At 50.1% G+C, this 13,746-nt stretch overlaps 1 long non-coding RNA gene and 1 pseudogene across 1 annotated transcript; one reads left to right on the forward strand and one right to left on the reverse strand.

Moving 5' to 3' along the window:
- Positions 1 to 5,097: 5,097 nt before the first annotated feature.
- LOC119964249 overlaps positions 5,098 to 13,746 on the reverse strand; it is a 34,311-nt pseudogene continuing 25,662 nt past the window's right edge.
- LOC119965010 lies at positions 9,004 to 11,743 on the forward strand. Its single transcript, XR_005460417.1, has 3 exons — positions 9,004 to 9,308; positions 9,454 to 9,608; positions 9,825 to 11,743. It is a non-coding gene; the product is annotated as an uncharacterized LOC119965010 (long non-coding RNA).

A 13,746-nucleotide genomic window follows, 5' to 3' on the forward strand; every position in this document is an offset into this window, starting at 1 on the left:
TCTGTCACCCATGTAGAAGTCCCTGATAGCTCGCGCCACCCCCCCCCCCCCCCCGTCACCATTTCTTAAAAGTGCCGTCTAGCGTGGCTAGTGGGAATTTGTGGTTACCGCAGATGAAGGCCATGGTGGACATCTTGGTTAAGCCGAATGTTGTCTCAATTGGTTCCATGTTTTCAACGTGGCTACCACCACTGGGTTCGACATGTTTTTTGCCGGAGCGGGGATGGAAGCACTGCTATGGCGAGGGCCCGGAGGATCGTTCCCTCACAGGACGCCTCCAGCCTCACCGATTGCGTGCTCAGTTCCCTTCCCCATCCCCTCACTCTCTCGGCTGTGGCTGCCCAGCGGTGGTACTGCAAGTTCAGGAGGGCCAGGCTGCCCATGTTTCTTCTCCTCTGCAGTGTTGTCTTGGGGATTCTCCCTCCCACACACACACAGACCATACTCATTTTGTCTATTCCTCGGATGAAGACCTTGGGGATGAAGATCGGCTTGGATCTAAGCAGGAAGAGGAACCTTGGTAGTACGTTCACCTTGATCATCTGCACCCTCTCTGCCTGGGAGAGCGGGAGCGTGGCCCATCTCTGTAGGTCCTTATTATCTTCCTCCGCCAGACTAGTCAGATTCCATTTGTGGATCCGTGTCCAATCGTGGGCTACCTGAATCTTCAGGTAGCGGAATTTGTGTTGGGCTAGTTTGAATAGTCAACCCTCCAGCTCCATCCCTCCCCTGTTCTGATTCACTGGGAATGCCTCACTCTTACCCAGGTTGAGTTTGTAGCCTAAGAAGGCCCCTGGAATCTTCCAGGAGCTTCATGATTTCTTTCAAGCCATTACATGGGTATGAGAAATAGAGGAGCAGGTCATCTGCATAGAGTGAGTCCCTGTGCTATCTGCCTCCTCTTCGGATTCCCTTCCAGCTTTTTGCGTCTTGCAGAACAATCGCCAGGAGTTCAATTCCCATTCCAACCTCCCCAAACAGGCGCCGGAATGTAGCGACTAGGGGCTTTTCACAGTAACTTCATTGAAGCCTACGTGCGACAATAAGCAATTATTATTATATTATATTATAACTGCCAGGGTAAACAGGAGCAGAGAAAGTGGGCATCCCTGCCTGATGCCTCGGTGCAGCTGGAAGTATTTAGAGCTGGTGGTGTAGCCATCTAAGGTGGCCACTTGCAAAGGACCATGGGAATTATGGCCAACCCAGGACTCAGACAGATACACAGCCTACGTGTATCTAAAACACTGGTAACCAGACCAGACCAAAACCCCCGTTTACATTTCAATGGCCCATTTTCCCAGTACAATAGAACTCCAATCAAGCAACTGGTACAGCCACAGCTTGATCAGTGCCACCCCCTTACTCAGAAATAACAACTACCAAGGTCAATGATCACTAAGGACCCGCCCAGTCACCAAGGCACCCGCCCCTTTGTTGGCCGAAATCGAAGAGAGTGATCAGAGCCCTGTCGAACTATTGGGTCCAAGGTCAAGGACCGCCCCAAAGAGCGCAAAATCCCAGAGGGATAAAAGAGAGCGCAGTGTTCTGTCTCTCTTGGATCCGGCCTGTGCCTAATCCAATTGCAGCAGGAACAGTCAGCTAAATTCAAGACCAACGATCGCTACCTGACGGATGAGCCCAGCAGAGACAAAGCAACTTTCTTCAAACCAGCTAAGTGAAATCCAGATAAAGGCCTTATCCATTTGCACAGTGCCAGTCACCCTGAAGTTAAGTATAGGTTATTGTAGCTGATAGCTATAGCTCAACTCGTAGTAGATAGTGTGTTTGCATGTTGAGATAACTCTTGTGTATGTAAATAAACCATCTTTTGAACTAACTAACTGGTTGTGTGGTCATTTGATCGATATAAGGGAAAGGCTTGTGCTTCACCAAGATAAATAAAAATACCAACATTTTTGGCGTCCCTGGTGAAAGGCAACATTATTGCCGACCTCTGACGAGACTCGATTAGAAGTGACTTTGTCACTCCGAGAGAACCCACAAACTTTGAATCCAATTGCGAGAAAGAGAAAGAACCACAAGTGCAAATCCCATATCGACCAAATAACTGAATTTCGGAAGTGTGTACTAACCTGCATGCGTACTAACAGGAAGAGTAAGGTAAACTCGTTAGAATTGTGTACAATTATAGAGGGATTGTGAGCCAGGAAATTGCTTAAGCGATACCCGCTGTTCAAATTGCCGCCTTATCCCCCTGTCCCAAATTAAAAGTAGAGAAAGAGATAAGAGAAGTAATGGCCACTAAAGCAATGCAAAGATTGATAAATCCACAGGAACCCGAGGTCACAGCGTCTAACAGAGCAGAGCAATGCCCCATATGGGAGGAAGAGTTAAGGAAATACTAAAAGGGAAAAGGATGGCTGCTTTGGTCGAATTTTTGCACTAAGGATGAGTCAGGTCCAGGAAAGATAGAACAAACTTGGTGGGAGAACCTAAGCGAGGTTCACAAGAAAAATGTAGGGAAAGTCAGAAAGCTGATGGCAATAGTGTCCTGTTTGGCACAGTTGCGAGGTACAGAGGAGGTCGTGAAGACGGTCCGTAGGCAGTTAATTGAGAAGGAACGAGGAAAACAGTAACGAAAGTGAGAAGATGATTGAGCAACTCCGGGAACAGTTAGCAGCTAAGGACAAGGAAATGGCCGATGTAAAACGCGCACATCAATCTTGTCTGGTTCACCTTAGTAGCTTCCAGACCCAGTATGATAAAGCCTACCAAGATACATAGCGTGCAGTTCTGGTAAGAGAGGAAACGCCCAGCTAACTAGCAAATGCGCAGATCTAAAAGCAGCTGAGAGCGCTCCACAGCTCCACTAAGGAACAGAGGCAGAGTACCGTTGACCATGCTAAATGCCAACAGAAGATAGAAAAGTTTCAGTCGCTACTCTCAGTACAGAATGGCTTCAGGTACACTTTTGGGCAGGATTTAGATGAGGAAGATACTCCCGATTGGCAAGAGTTAAACAAAAGCACCCAAAAATACGTAGAGGACATGGGAAATCAAAACTGAACCCCCCCACGCCCCAAAAAGAAAAGCACCCGCAGCACCAACTGCACAGCCAGCACACACCCCCTCTCACAATTCGACCCCATGAATCCGATTACCACAGAATGCAGGTCATCGGATCAGGAGGAGCCTGATATCGTTCATACCACCCCACTATCCATAACCCAATTAAGAGACGCTTGCACGAAAATTATTCCATTCCAGCCCACCGCAGACCCACAAAGCTTCTTTAAGGAGGTGCGCCAACAAAAAGCTATGTACGGCCGAGATGAGAGGGAGGAAGTAAAGCTCATAGTTATGAGCCTTAGCCAGTCTGTAAGATCACCTTTGCCGGAACCCCAAAAGGGAGCAGGAGGAACACTACAGGAAGTGAAAACAGCCATATTAGATGCCATCGGGTATAACAAAGGAGATCCAGTCGAGGGTTTAAATCACTGTAGGCAAAAGGAGAGAGAACAGCCAACCGCCTTTGCTGGTTGTCTATGGATTAATTTCATGGCAGTCTACGGAAAATTGAACAATGAGGAGGACACCACTAAATGGTCCCACACCTTAGTCTCGCATGCCACAACGCAGGTCAAAAGGCTTGTGTAAACTACGACCCCGCAGAGAACACACACAGGTTTGGGTACTTAAAACGACATTCTAGGGCATGGGAACAAATCCTTCACCGACGGACAGATCAGGACGATACAGAAGCAAACATCCACCCAGTTAGGACTAGCCAGGACCCAGCATGGATAAACGAGGGTAGACATGAGGGACAGCACCCAAGAGAATAGGCACCACGAGGTTGTTACAATTGTGGCCACATGGGACATTACACCCGAGATTGCCGACAAAACCCCCCGAACCAGCAACGATACCAACAACCAAATCCCCCACCTAGGAACAATGTTAGGCCCATGCATAATGTTAGCGCCCGTTCAGACGACTTAAGTGTTTGACTTCCTAGATTGACGGGTGTTCGGACTCCCAACTTGGGTCTGTGACACACGGTGGGCCAAATCAGGCAGACCAGTAGTTACAGGCACATAGAACATAGAACTATACAGCACAGTACAGGCCCTTCATCCCGTGATGTTGTGCCAAACTAGTATGAAACTAAGATCAAATCAACCAACTCCCCATCATTCTACTGCACTCCATATGCCTATCCAATAACCGCTTGCAATTCCTAAAGTGTTCGACTCCATAGCTGGGATTGCGTTCCATGCCCCAACCACTCTCTGAGTAAAGAACCTACCTCGGACATCCACCATGAACGTTATAGTTATGCCCCCTTGTAACAGCTACATCCACCCGATGAAAAAGTCACTGAACGTCCACTCTATCTACCCTTCTTATACACCTCCGCACAGTCCGGGGACATACAGTCGATTTTCTATAGGACACAGGAGGCTCCCGCACCTCTTTGAACTCCTCCACCATGTTTCAACAGGACAAATGGCCCACCACAGACACCATCACCCTGAGTAGATTCACAGGCCACATGCAACAAGGATCTATCACAGCTCCCGTATCCATCCAAATAGGGAACATTAGCACCAAACACCCCGCCGTTTTAGTTGACTTACCCCAAACTGCAGAACACATCTCAGGCAATGACTTTATGAACTCCCATAACCTTTCGTTTGACTCAGTGAACAAATGTGTCTGCCAAAAGGCTAAAACAGCTAGGGCTCCCGCTACGCTCACAGTAGGGGATTATGAAAACAGGATTTGCTCAGTAGGGGACTATTGGTTTAATCCGCAAACAATTAGTGCAGACCAGGCGTTTAGAGAGGTCCTCGTAAAACACAAAGCTTTGTTTGCAGAACACAAACACAATTGTGGGAAGATCCCAGGTGCAGTGAAGATTTCAGGTCCCAATCTAAAGCCGCAAAGAACAAAGAACAAAGAGCAAAAGCAATATGCTTTCCCACAGCAAGCCGAGGGTGAGATTTTGAATGTTATTAACAGTTTGTTAGACCAAGGAGTTATTCGACCTGTACCTTCCACAAACAACCCCCCTCCCTATCTCCCCCTTACATTCCCCATCCCTGTGATTACCCACCCCCCTGCCAGGCACGCCCTCCCTGCCAAGAGATGCGCCGCAGCCCTGTTTGCCATATTTCCTGCGCTAGCCTTCCCCGCTAGTGTGGTGGCCCCCCTCCCGGGGCTGATCTTACCCCTGTCCCATGTCCGCTAACTATCCGTTCTCTCTGTCTATGCCTCACCCTCTCCTGCGTTCCATTGCCCTAGCCCTTCCCTATGATCTAATCTTTCTTTTTTTTAAATTTAGAGTAGCCAATTAATTTTTTCCAATTAAGGGGTAATTTAGCATAGCCAATCCACCTACCCTGCACATCTTTGGGTTGTGGGGGCGAAACCCACGCAAACACGGGGAGAATGTGCCAACTCTACACGGACAGTGACCCAGAGCCGGGATCGAACCAGAGACCTTGGCGGCGTGAGGCAGCAATGTTAACTACCGCACCACGGTGCTGCACTTGACCTTTCTGATAAAAGCAAGGCAGTACAGTCCCGCACAAACAAGTGTGTGTCCATCACAGCTCTTTTTCCCTCTTTTCTCCCCTTCTTCGCCTCAGCATTCCTTTGTCCATGCCATTCGCCCAAACTCTTTCGCCTCTGCTGGGGTGTTGAAGTAATGTTCCTTGTTTTGGAACGTGACCCAGAATCTGGCTGGGACTAGCGTTCCAAATCTCACTCCATTCTTGTACAGGGCCAATTTCGACTGGTTGAACTCGGCCCTGCGTTTTGCCAAGTCTGTCCCAATGTCTTGATCGACCTGGATTCTAGGTCTTTCCCAACTGCTTGACTTTGTTTGCCTTGCCCACTGCAGGGTCTTCTCACGATCCTGATAACGATGCAGTTTCGCGATTATCGACCTTGGCCGTTCCCCCATCTTGGACTTCAGCCGGAACTATCTGTGTGCCGTTGATTTCCGGCGGGTTGGGGAAGCTGCCTCTCCCAGCATTTGGGCCACTTTGCCCATCGGGTCACTAACCTCGATCCCCTCTGACAGGCCCACAATCCTGGCACATGTTACATGTCTCTCGTGTTTGTTCACTGATGTTCCAGGAGGTCCAACACCTGTGTGAAGGTTTTATTACAGAACTCAGACTGAGAGTTTCTCCCCTGTCTGATAGTTGTGATGGATCAAGAACTACATTGTGTGAAAGCCCGTCACATACCTCACACCTGAACGGTTTGTCACCAGTCTGAATCCACTGGTACTTCAACAAATCAGAGGATTAGGTGAAAGCCTGGTCACAGACATTGCACAAAATGGTTTCTGCACTGTGTAGCCAATTAATTAATTAAATCGGAAACATGCATAAAAACCTTTCTGCAAACCTCAGATTTAAAGGGCTACGCCCCTGTGTGGATTGTCTGATGTTGCAAGAGGCTTGATAACTGTGTGAAGGTTTATTCACAAACCTCACATGTAAAAATCGCTTCTTTCCCCTGGGTGAATGCATTGGTGCCTCACCAGCTCCAATGATTGTGCAAAGCTCTTATTACACACCTCACACCTGAACGGTTTCTCTGCTGTGGTGTTTTCTTTGGTGCAGCAGAAGGGTTGTAGATGTTGCAAAAGCTTTGTCGCAAACCTCACATTTGAAGGGTTTCTCCCCTGTGTGGATTGTCTGATGCCTCGTGAGGCTTGATAACTGTGTGAAGGCTTTGTTACAAACCTTACAAATGTACGGTTTCTCTCCTGTGTGAATACGTTGGTGCACACGGAGATTGATCATGTGTGAGAATGATTTGTTGCACACTTTGCATGTGAAGGGTTTCTCCCCAGTGTGAATCCTCTGATGCGTCTGTATTTCGGAGCATTGGGTGAAAGACATCCCACAAACATCACAGCTGAATGGTTTTTCCCCAGTGTGAATCCTCTGGTGTATCAGAAGCTTTGTAGATGTCATGAAAGCTTTATTACAAACCTCACATTTGAAGGGTTTCTCCCCTGTGTGGATTCTCTGATGGGCCAGAAGATACGATAACTGTGTGAAGGCTTTTCCACAATCCTTGCAAGTGAACGGCTTCTCCCCAGTGTGAATGCGTAGATGTACACGGAGGTTCGATGACTTGGAGAAGGATTTTTGACACACCTTACACGTGTATGGCTTCTCTCCTGTGTGAACGCGTTGGTGTGCACGGACGTTTGATAGTCTTGAGAAGGATTTGTTACACACCTCACATGTGAATGGTTTTTCCCCTGTGTGAATGTGTTGGTGTCTGAGGAGGGTCCATGACCATGGGAATGATTTCTCACACACTTCACATGTGAATGGCTTCTCACCAGTGTGAGTTCGTTGGTGTCTTGCGAGTGTTGATGACTCTCCATAGGCTCGATCACACACCTCGCATTTGAATGGTTTCTCTTCCATTCGTCTGTTCAGAAAATGCACCTTGCGTGTTAAGAGATGTTTTGAGCCTGTACAGTCCTCCTCACACTTGAGCAGCCGCTTACCTGAAGGAATGAGTAAGTGATTCGGGAGGTTCAATGAATGATTGACGCTCTCAGCACACTTGGAGCTCACTCACACTTCTTCTCAGCCTCACCCTGACCGATCATCCACAGCTGAGCCTTTGCAAAGGTTGGTTCTGATGAAAGACTCCACACCACTGACAAGTTGTCAAAACTCCCCTGACCTGAACAATTTCCAGATGATGGTTTTACTGTCCAACCTTCTGTGTTGAGCAATGCTGTGAAGGGACGGGATGTCTTCCCACAGTTGTTCCTTGTATAATGGTCAGGATCTATCTGTGGTGTCTATCCAATCCCTCTGTATTCTCTGGTGTTGTACGGTGCAATATGTCTGTAAAACAGGAAACGGAAACATAATTTTCTCCAACTCCCTCTCCTCATTTGCTGAAGGGGCTGACTTCTCAGTTAGAGACTGTTCCACGATGAGTACTTGTCTGATATTCCCCTGTGACGGGGATCAGGTGCAAGTCCTTTCTTTTCCTCACTTGACTATCACAACCCCTCTGTTTCCAGCAGGGACACTGGATAGTGACCCGGAGCAGAGAACATGGCTATTTTCTTTCTCAGCCCAGCCCTCATCTTCCCAGGCAAAGAAAATACATCGGGCAGGAAGTGCTGGAAGCTGAAGAAAACATTACTTCAGTGAAGCTGATTGAAGGTTCTGGTTTATCCTGGGAAATTAGACACACTGCACTCACTCAGACTGCACATCCCAAATTCAGCTCTCAGACACAGCTCTGGGCAAAACTATCAAATCCAGGCCCAGGCTTTTGGGAAAGGCTGCGGCCTTCAGGTAAAATGTTTAAAGAAGACATTAAAAACATTTGAATAAACGTGTCTCTGCCCCTGCCAGATAATTACACCTCACCTTCTCATATTCAGGACTGACCCATCAACAAAACTCAGCCTGTAAATCAGAAGGGAAAAGCTTCCAATAAACACTCAATATCCAACACAGTCAATCAAACAGTTCAGCACAAAGCACCGAGTAAACAGGTCTCTCAGCTGGATCTTCTCAGACAGAATAAGGGGCATTTCCACAGCTGATTCCCACAGGATAGTCAGACTGCCTGAACATTAGTGTGGATATTGTGCAATGTAATGATTCTAAATTCTGCTCCTTCACTCACCATCTTCTCAATTTGTTTGGAGTCCCTACAGGAAATGAAGCAGCTGTGGTAGAGGAAGAGGAGAGAATGGGCAGAGTGGGTGGGCCTCTCTGATTGACGTCTCTCACAGACAATCCAAATATTTCTGCAGTAACAGGAGGGGCAGGATTCTCCAATCCAGTGGCTAAGTGGTGACGCCATCGTAAAACCCGGAGCATTTTACGGCGGCGTGAACGGGCCGCTTTGAGTAGCGATTCTGGCCCGCTAAAGGGGCTAGCACGGGCGCTCCAAGAAGCACGGGGGGGTGGGGAGAGTGGGGGGGGGGGGGGGGGGGAGCAGCCCCAGACTGGCGTCGGATAGGCGCAACGAGTCAATGACACTGGCCCGCGTCGCTTAAGGGTGCGCGAGCGGCACTCAGTCCCGAGACCCGCAAGATGGCCACCGCCCACCGTGCAGCCCTGAGGTTCAGGGACCATGACCTGGACACGCTGCTGGACGCGGTGGAGGAGAGGAGGATGGTCCTGTGCCCCAGACGTGGACACCACCACCCGTGCAGCACCATCTGGCGTTTGTGAAGGGAGGTGGGCAATGCCATCAGCGCCGTGGGGCACACCCCACGTACCGGCGAACAGTGCTGCAAGAAGATGCACAACCTTACAAGGGCAGACAGGGTGAGTACACATGGGCTGCACCCACCCATGCCAGGCGCTTTGGTCGGGTGCCCCATGCTGCCATGCCATCATTTACCCAACATCAGCGCTGCTTGCGATGGACCATCTAACAGTGATGTTTGTTCCCACCCCAACCCCGCCCCAGGATAAGACCACCACAACCACAGGAAGCGGGAGAGAATCGGAGGGGGTCAACCTGTACTGCACCCCCTCACCGTTCATGAGCAGAGGGATTGGACCTCGCAGGTGGAGCCGAGGACCTGGAGATTGCCAGCTGCCAGGTCGGAGGCGAAACAGCAAGTGAGACTCCCCCGCCTGACTCCACCCCCCTCACCCTATCTCCCCCATGCCCCACTGAACCCCCTCACCCCATGCCCCACTGCACCCACTGCACCCTCTCACCCCATGCCCCACTGCACCCTCTCACACCATGCCCCACTGCACCCTCTCACCCCACTGCCCCACCCTTACCGCCGTCCGCCTGTCTAACGATACATGCTGTCTTGTGTCTTACAGGACCATCCGCCAGTGGTCCCGGCCCGTCTGGCATTGCAGGCCCAAGGCCAGTGCCAGGCTCATTGGCCCCCAGGGATGCAGGCCATGGCGGGGAGGCCAGACACCATGGAAGCCCTTCCATTGACACAGAGACCCAGGACACTGAGACCCAGAGGACGGACACCCAGGACACCGAAAGCCAGGACACGTACACCCAGGATCCAGATGCACACGGCACCGAGGACACTGACACACAGAGGACTGAAAACCGAGAGGACTGAAAACCCAAAGGACTGACAGACCGGACAGTGAAATGCAGATGGGGGCGACTCAGGGCCCATCAGGCCAGGGGTCAACGCAAGGCACCCGGGACTTTGGCTCCGACGACAACCTTGACTTAGCACTGATATCTCCCACATCCTCCACCATCGCAGATACTCTCGCCTTGGTTGGGCACTTTAGTGATGAGGCTTCTGGGACGCTGACTGGTGCGCACCATACAGCTGTATCGGGACAGCAGGTGGAGGTAGGAGCAGCTGAGGGGCCGGACGGTCGGAGGGCAGCCCAGTCCCAGCAACCAGCTGCCGCCTAGATGGGTTCCTGGACTTACCAGACTCACCCCTAGACCCAATGCAGTTAGACACCCAGAGATTAGACAACGGGATGACGGCCAGCTTCCAGCAGCTGCAGACGAAGGTGGAGCAGTCTATCCGAATCCAGGAGCAGCGAGTGGTGCCGGTCATGGCTGCCACCCAGGCTGACACCGCATGGGTGGTGCCCGCGGTGAAGACAATGGGGGCAACGGTGTCGGTCATGGGTCAGGTTATGCAAGGCATGGGGCTGCATGAGCATGCGTCATCCGTGGCCCAGGACAGGCAGGCATGTGCCAGAGGCAGGTGGACATTGCAGCCGCAATGTCTGGCCGAGTTTCAGTAGGCCATCGCTGAGAGCATCAGCGGCCTTGCCCAGATGTTGGGTGGCATCGCACAAGCACAGAGGCAGGTGGCACAGTCCCAGACAGGGAAGGCCCACTCCCTGAGCTCCATCGTTGCTGACGTAAGGACCCTGGTCGACACCACAGCGGGCCTCCAGGACAGGCAGCGCCAGGTGTCGGTGGTGCCTCGGGCTTGTCTCCACTCACACCCCCGTCCTATAGAGAGGCCCGGGGGCCACTGGGCACCCGAGGGAGGAGGAGAGGCTGGGGCCCGTGCCGGTGACTCCTGCAGGGGACGTCCCGGAACACCGCAGCACCTCGGACTCCCCCCGTTCCGGCCCTGGTGCATCTGGTGGGCAGAACAGGGTGGCACCACGCCATCCAGGACATCCGAGGAGCAGCCTGGCCCAGCCAAACTGGGCCACCCCAGGAAACAAGCGCCGACGGGGAGCCAGGTTGCAGGGCCGGGGTCTCAGCAGTCCGCCTCTACTCCTGCTGTACTGTCTGGGGAGGCATAGAGATGTAGTGGTAGGTCCCGTAAGGCCAGGAAGTTAGACTCCTAGTAAGTTTGGATGGGGCTGTTTTTATCCAGTGTGTGCAGGAGGGTTTCCTCACATAATATGTGGATAGACCGACAAGAGGCGGGACCACATTGGATTTGGTACTGGGTAATGAACCGGCCAAGTGTTAGATCTTGTTGTGTGAGAGCACTTTGGAGATAGTGACCACAATTCGGTGACTTTCACAATAGCAATGGAGATGGATAGGAACATACGGCAGGGCAAGGTTTATAACTGGGGGAAGGGTAATTACGATGCGATTAGGCAATAATTGGGGAGCATAAGATGGAAACAGGAACTGTCAGGGACAATTGAGATGCGGAGGTTGTCCAAGGAGCAAATACTTTGTGTCCTTGATATGTATGTCCCTGTCAGGCAGGGAGGAAATGGTTCAGTGAGGGAACCATGGTTTACAAAAGAGGTTGAACGTCTTGTCAAGAGGAAGAAGAGGACTTATGTAAGGATGAGAAAACAAGGTTCAGTTAGGGCACTTGAGGGATACAAGATAGCTAGGAAGTAGCTCAAGAAAGGGCTCAGGAGAGCTAGGAGGGGGCATGAGAAGCCCTTGGCGGGTAGGATCAAGGAAAACCCCAAGACTTTTTACATTTATGTGAGGAATAAAAGAATGACCAAGGTGAAGTTAGGGCCAGTCAAGGACAGTAGTGGGAACGTGTGCATGGAGTCTGAAGATATAGGAGAGGCCCTAAATGAATACTTTTCTTCAGTGTTCACAAAGGAGAGGGGCCATGTTGTTGAGGAGGATAGTGCGATACAGGCTGGTAGGCTGGAGGAAGTAGATATTCGGAAGGAAGATGTGTTAGAAATTTTGAGAAGCTGGAGGACAGATAAGTCCCCTGGGCCTGATGGGATATATCCTAGGATTCTTTGGGAGGTGAGGGATGAGATTGCAGAGCCTTTGGCTTTGATCTTTATGTCCTCACTGTCTACAGGAATAATGCCAGAAGACTGGAGAGAGGCGAATGTTTTCCCCTTGTTCAAGAAAGGGAACAGGTATAACCCTGGGAATTATAGGCCGGTTAGTCTCACTTCGGTCATAGGTAAATTATTGGAAAGGGTCCTGAGGGATAGGATTTATGATCATTTGGAAAGATACAGCTTAATCCAAGATAGTCAGCACGGATTTGTGAGGGGTCAGTTTTGCCTCACAAGTTTGATTGTATTCTTTGAGGAGGTGACTAAGTACATAGATGAAGGTAGAGCAGTTGATGTCGTATACATGGATTTTAGTAAGGCGTTTGATAAGGTTCCCCATGGTCGGCTCATGCAGAAAGTAAGGAGGCATGGCATAGAGGGAAATTTGGCCGATTGGATAAGTAACTGGCTATCACATAGAAGACAGAGGGTGGTGGTAGATAGTAAATTTTCATCCTGGAGCCCAGTCACCAGCGGTGTACCACAGGGATCAGTGATGAGTCCTCTGCTATTTGTGATTTTTATCAATGATCTGGGTGATGCAGTTGAAGGTTGGGTTAGTAAATTTGCTAATGACCCCAAGATTGGTGGAGTAGTGGATAATGTGGAGGGCTGTTATAGGCTGCAAAGAGACATTGATAGGATGCAGAGCTGGGCTGAAACGTGGCAGATGGTGTTTAACCCTGGTAAGTGTGAGGTGATTCATTTTGGTAGGACAAATTTGAATGCGGATTACAGGGTTTACGGCAGGGTTCTGAAGAATGTGGAGGAGCTCAGAGAGATCTCGGAGTTCATGTCCATAGGTCTTTGAAGGTTGCCACCCAAGTGGATAGAGCCGTGAAGAAAGCCTATAGTGTGTTAGCATTTATTAACAGGGGGATTGAGTTTAAAAGCTGCAACTGTACAAGACCTTGGTTAGACCACATTTGGAGTATTGTGTGCAGTTCTGGTCACCTCATTATTGGAAGGAAGTGGAAGCATTGGAAAGGGTGCAAAGGAGATTTACCAGGATGCTGCCTGGATTGGAGGGTAGGTCTTATGAGGAAAGGTTGAGGGAGCTAGGGTTTTTCTCATTGGAGCGAGGTGACTTAATTGAGGTGATAAAGTTGATGAGAGGGATAGAAAGAGTGGATGTTCAGCGAATTGTTTCCTTGTGTTGATGTAGCTGTTACAAGGGGGCATAACTATAAGGTTCACGGTGGGAGATATAGGAGGGATGTCAGAGGTAGGTTCTTTACTCAGAGAGTGGTTGGGGCGTGGAACGCACTCCCAGCTATGGTAGTGGAGTCGGACACTTTAGGAACTTTCAAGCGGTTATTGGATAGGCATATGGAATGCACTAGAATGATTGGGATAGGTTGATTTGATCTTAGTTTCAGACTAGTTCGGCACAACATTGTGGGCCGAAGGGCCTGTATGGTGCTGTACAGTTCTATGTTCTAAGTTGGCATGGGTGCAGGGCACAGTTTAGTTACAGGGGCTAAGGCACGTGTATATAACCTTTCAAATTAAACTC

The sequence above is a fragment of the Scyliorhinus canicula genome, chromosome 4 (assembly GCF_902713615.1).
Source record: "Scyliorhinus canicula chromosome 4, sScyCan1.1, whole genome shotgun sequence".
NCBI classification, from domain to species: domain Eukaryota; kingdom Metazoa; phylum Chordata; class Chondrichthyes; order Carcharhiniformes; family Scyliorhinidae; genus Scyliorhinus; species Scyliorhinus canicula.